We start from the raw sequence: 5,768 nt of genomic DNA, 5'->3' as shown, positions 1-5,768 counted from the left end.
TGAATCAACATTTCACATTTCCACTGGCTTATCTCACACATACGTTGACCTGTGAGCTTGCATCACTTGCATATGTTACTTAGACAAATGCATCCCCTGAATGTCATTAGTCTACATTAATATTTTTTGATGTTCCGATTTTTTTTGTGTCAGTGTATATAAAATGATGTGATACTGGTTGTAAATTTTAATTTTTTTAAGGTACTGGACATAAGGACACGTGCCTTTTTGATGCTCAACGAAATGTTTCACTATAAATTGTCTCTGTATAGGTTAATTGATGTGTGTAGAGTTCTTGTTTTGACAAAAACGCCGGCCGGAGTGGCCGAGCGGTTAAAGGTGCTACAGTCTGGAACCGCACGACCGCTACGGTCGCAGGTTCGAATCCTGCCTCGGGCATGGATGTGTGTGATGTCCTTAGGTTAGTTAGGTTTAAGTAGTTCTAAGTTCTAGGGGACTTACGACCACAGCCGTTGAGTCCCATAGTGCTCAGAGCCATTTGAACCATTTGACAAAAACAAACAATGAGTTACTTCCCTCGTCACTTTTGCTCACCACATCGTATGTGTCCACTGATGGTGTGGACAGCAGACATGGATAGCGCTGTCAACCGCGGATTATAATACTTCCGCCTTGTACTGGCGGTCATGGAAATTCTTCCACAGACAGGCACCCAAACGACATATGGCTGTATTAAACACAGAGTGTACAGTAATAACCGCAAAAGCATTGCTGAGCCGAAAACAGCCGTTCAGGAGATCATCGACAGCGTCATTGTTCCGACACTTCAGCGGGTCATCCAGAATTTCACTATTCCTCTGCGCCACATCGTCGCCAGTACTGGCAGGCATATCGAACTTGTAGTAACCTAAATCCGAATATCTGTTTTGACGTTTACATGCTGACCAAAGTGAATGCACGCCGTAGTTTGTAACTAATTTACGTTTTCTACATATATTTCAATAACTGCCACCCTGTATCAAGCCGTATATTCTCCCGAATGATGACGTAGTGGAACACGAAGCTGCCGTAACGTTCGGCATAGTAGTCTTTTAATTAATACAGTGATATAGGGTACTTCCCTTTGCAGGTGTGACACATGCACTTAAACGATGTGTTGAATAGGGACGATTAAGGAGAGGACGGAGGGGGGGAGGGAGGGGCGGGAAGGGGGCGGGGGGGGGGGGGGGGGGGAACGGTAGAAATCTAAGGCAGTTTGCTTATGTCGTTGTTGTGAACGAGAAACTGCCATTGTTCAGTGAGTATAGGGGACCCGAGGATGGACTGGACAGAATTTCTGTCTGGTGCAATGAATGCCTGTTTGTTTCAAGTATCGATAAATGTAAATTAATATGGACTGGTGGGTGAAACATTCCTATAATATTTTAACATAGGTAAATGGTACCGGGGAATCGTAGGATACTTGACTCAGCCACATCGGTTTAATATCGAGGCGTAACGTTGCGGAACAACGTGCAATGGAGCGGACACATAAGGTCAGTTGTAGGGAAAGGGAAAGGCCCACTGCGGTTTATTGGGAGAATTCTCGGAAAGTGACCTGTAAAGGAGACCGGGTACAGAAGGCTCTGCGACACTTTCTATAGTAACGCAGCATGAAACGAAAACTTGAAATGGAAGAAGCAGAATAGTGAGCTTCTCAAACAATCAAGCTCAGCTTCTTTTACTATTCGCATACTTGATAAACTTGCGAACAAACGAATTAAGCTCCTGACATATCTGGCTAGTTTCCAGGCAACAATGTGTTACTGAATGATTTTTGTGGGGTAACTCGCCATTTCGAAAGAAAATATTGACTGTACAAAAGCGAGTATTAAGAATATGTGGTGTTCACCCACGGACGTCTTGCAAGTACCTCTTCAAGGAGCTAGGCATTTTAAGAGCCCCGGCGTGATGCATTTACTCGCTAATGAAATTCGTTACAAAAAACTTATCACAATTTGAGAAGAACAGTGAGGCCCATACCTACAACGCTAGAGGGAAAAATGAGCATTATTACCTGTTATTAAAGCTGTTAGTGGCTCAGAAAAGTGTTCAATACGCAGCAATAAAAATCTTTGATCGTTCGCCGAATAACAGAAACTGTCCAACTGGTAGCAAATCAAGTTTCAGATCTCCTGAGCAAGCCCTATATGGTACGGCCCTCCACACTTCAGCAGTAATCTATGATTGGTCACACCAGTGTTTTGTAAGCAATCTCCTGTTCCCAGTACCTTATTAATTAACCGAAGTATGTTACCTGCTTTACTGACGACTGAATCTATGTGGTCATTCAATTTCATGACCCTAAAAATAGTTATACTGAGATATTAAGTGATTTCATTTGTGGCTCATTCATATTGCAGTTGTAGGAATCTGGAGTTTAGTTATCCCTCCCTGCAGCGAGATGGACGGTTGTGGGTTCTTGTGTTGGGTTTGTAACTGTTTGGCACGTAACAGATAAGGACGCAATTTAATGTTTTCTTTTTCACTATTGTACTCGGTATAGTGTTCTAGGGTCGGCGGAATAAAGTGCTAACTTTAAATTTTTGAGGCTTGGTTTGATCACGTTCTCAGTTTTGTTTCCGAATATACTACATTCTGGTAGCAAGAACTTCCGTACGCACAGTTAAGCACCACTGCGTACTGTGTATAATTTTTTTTGTTTTTTTGTATTTTCTTCTTGACTTTGAATTTTAGTAAATATCTGTAATTCAATAACTCAAAATAGGCTCTTGTTGGTTAGCACTTTTCTCCACTGAGTCCTCTATTTCCTATATTTTCTAATTTTTAACGAATAGTTTTGTAGCTGTTTACAGACGGTGCACTATTACCATTGTTCCTGTAATAATTCCTGATGTATAACGTTATAAAGACAGATACCCACCGAGAGAGATGAAGCTGTGGTTAGGACACTGGCCTCGCATCCGGGCGGACGACGGTTCAAAACCACGCCCGGCCATCCTGATTTAGGTTTTCGGCAACTTCCCTAAATCGTTTCAGGCAAATGCCGCGATGGTTCCTTTGAAAGGCCACTGCCGACATCCTTCCCATCCTCCTCTAATCCGATGGTACCGGTGACATCGCTGTTTGGTCCCTTCGCCCAAATCAATCAATCAACCAGCAGACTACCATGAGTAAATTTATAATATTTGTGTAAATAGTGTAGTCACAAAAATTACGTTGTTGTCGCGTAACGTCCGAGTCGGGCATTAGACATCGTGGTAGCAAAGCAGCGTGATAGAACACGTCATTAGTCTTCCTAGGATCTGATGTGAGCAGAATGTTGCGATTGCGATCTTGAATAGCTCATTAGACTAGGAAAGATGGTTAACGGGACGGAGGCGGAGACGTACACAAGTAGAGCTGCTTTCACAATTGCGAAGCTAAGAGCGTGGAGGGTGCTACATCTCGGCAAACAGCAAGTACTTCGTCGACTTCGTGCTATTTCACCAAACGATAGGGGCAGTGATGAGCACATTACGTTCGCTTTTGAGAGCACGGTGGTTCAAATTCGTCTCTGGCCATCCAGATTTGGGTTTTCCTTGAACTCCATAAATCCCTCCAGGCAAACGTCACTAAGGTTCCTTTGAAAGACCACCGCCGTTTTTTCTTCCCAACCTCGCAGTGATCCGGGTTATGATTCGCTTTTAATGACCTCGATGTGAACTGGACACTAAACCCTAAACTTTATTTCTTAATTTCGTACTATTTCGAGGATGGAGATTAGTCATTGTGAGCTCGATCATTCGCTTTACTCACATGAAGTTAGATGAATATACTGACACCTAAGTTGAAAAGTAGAAACATGTGTGTAAATTAACGTTGAAAAGTAGAAACATGTGTTGGTGCAAACTACAATGACATGAAAAAGAACGCAACACCAAGAAGGAGTTGTGCCACATAAACGGGAGCTGGTAGGCATGTTTCTACATCTGAAAGATGATGCCTGTTCAAATTTCGAAACAGTCGCACAAGAGTGGCGTCATTACCACCACTATGAACAGGTAAATCAGGTTTGGTGTAAATACACGTTGTAAGGCGAGAATGAGGCCGTTATCAACACCTCACAGTGTTTGAAAGAAGTCTTTTGCTAAGTATACGAGAAGTTGGAGGTTCCTTCTTCGATATTGCAGAAAGACTTAGAAGGAATGTAGCCACTGCACATGACTGCTGGGAGCGATGGTCACAAGAATGTGCGGCCGCAAAAATTCGGGCTCCAGAAGGCAACATGGCACTACCGAAAGGGAAGACCACCGTGTTCGGCGTATGGCTCTGGCGCATCATACTACATCTGCAACAGGAATCTGAGCAGCAGCTGGCAGCACAGTAACACAACGGACAATAAAAATAGGTTACTTCAAGGACAGCTCCGAGCCAGACGCCCCGTGGCGTGCATTACATTGGTCCCAAACCACTGCCATTGGCGACTTCTGCGAGAGTTCATTGGAGGGCTGAACGGAGGTCTGTTGAGTTTTCTAATGAAAGCTGGTTCTGTCTCGGTGTCAGTGATGGCCGTGTGTTGCTTAGAGTTGATGGCCTGCACACAGCCTGTTTGCGTGCTAGACACAGTGGGCTTACACCTGACGTCATGGGGTGCGATGCCATATGACGGCAGAACCACTCTCACCGTTATCCCACGCTTCCTGACTGAAAATCTGTACGTCAATCTGCTGATTCGACGTGTTGAGGTGTCATTCACGAACAGGATTCCAGGGGTATTTTCCAACAGGATACAGCTCATCTACACACCGCTGTTGTAACCCAAAGTGCTCTACAGGGTGTCGACATGTTCCCCTAGCCTGGTCGATCACCAGATCTGTCTCCAATCGAGCACATACCAGACATCATCGGACGACGACTGTAGCGGCATCCATAACCAGCATTAAGGGGCTCCGGAATGCCCTATACTTGCAATGTTAAAATAACGCTTATAAATTACATCTTTCCTCACAAAGCATTTGAGGTAGGAAGCTGAACTTTTTACAGATTATTTATTGGAATATGGGCTACAACTTAACACAGGGATTTTACAAAATTTTAGTTCAGTTATTAAAGATGATTTTTTTTCAATTGTAATGAAAATTCACAACATTTTTTGCAATTTTTTATTTATATATTCAAAAATATACAGTTTTTTTGGAAAAAGGCTGTGTTAAATTATGCAGAAGGTACTGTGTAACATTTACTGAAAGTTTGAAACAAATATGTTTGGAAGATCCTTAGAAAACGTGTAATTAGTATGAGAAAATAAAAGTTTTGGGAATCGAGCGACAAAGATTGGATTAACTTTTTAGTGCATTCCAGGTCCATAGGATGGATTATCTTCATCCTCTGCAAACTCCTCCTCCAGCTTCCTCTTGTTCCTCCTCCTGTTTACTCTTGCTTGTATTTCTAGACTCTTTACAGCCCTGTCTGCAGCCCGAAGGCGTTCCTTGTCTAAAGCAAGCATCGCTCGTTGTTGTGTTCGTAGATTTTGCTACAATTTTCTTCAGTTGCAGTTACTGCAACACTGTTCCAAAAGGTGGTCATGTATGAACACTTATCACATTTCAGTTGTATTTCACTAGCAAGTCCTACGTGCTTTATTACGGAGAGTTCCAGACCAACTTCACTACAATGAATACATCTTACACAGTTTGAAAAAATTCCTTTGAGAACCGACATATCAAATATTTCATTCACATCCGATTCGCCCATAAAACATTCATAGTTTTCACTCATTGAACCAAGCTTCTTCTGTGAAGTATTTTCTTTCCCACTTTGACTGC

Source organism: Schistocerca americana, chromosome 3 (assembly GCF_021461395.2).
Source record: "Schistocerca americana isolate TAMUIC-IGC-003095 chromosome 3, iqSchAmer2.1, whole genome shotgun sequence".
Lineage (NCBI taxonomy): Eukaryota > Metazoa > Arthropoda > Insecta > Orthoptera > Acrididae > Schistocerca > Schistocerca americana.
This window is presented reverse-complemented; position numbering follows the sequence as displayed.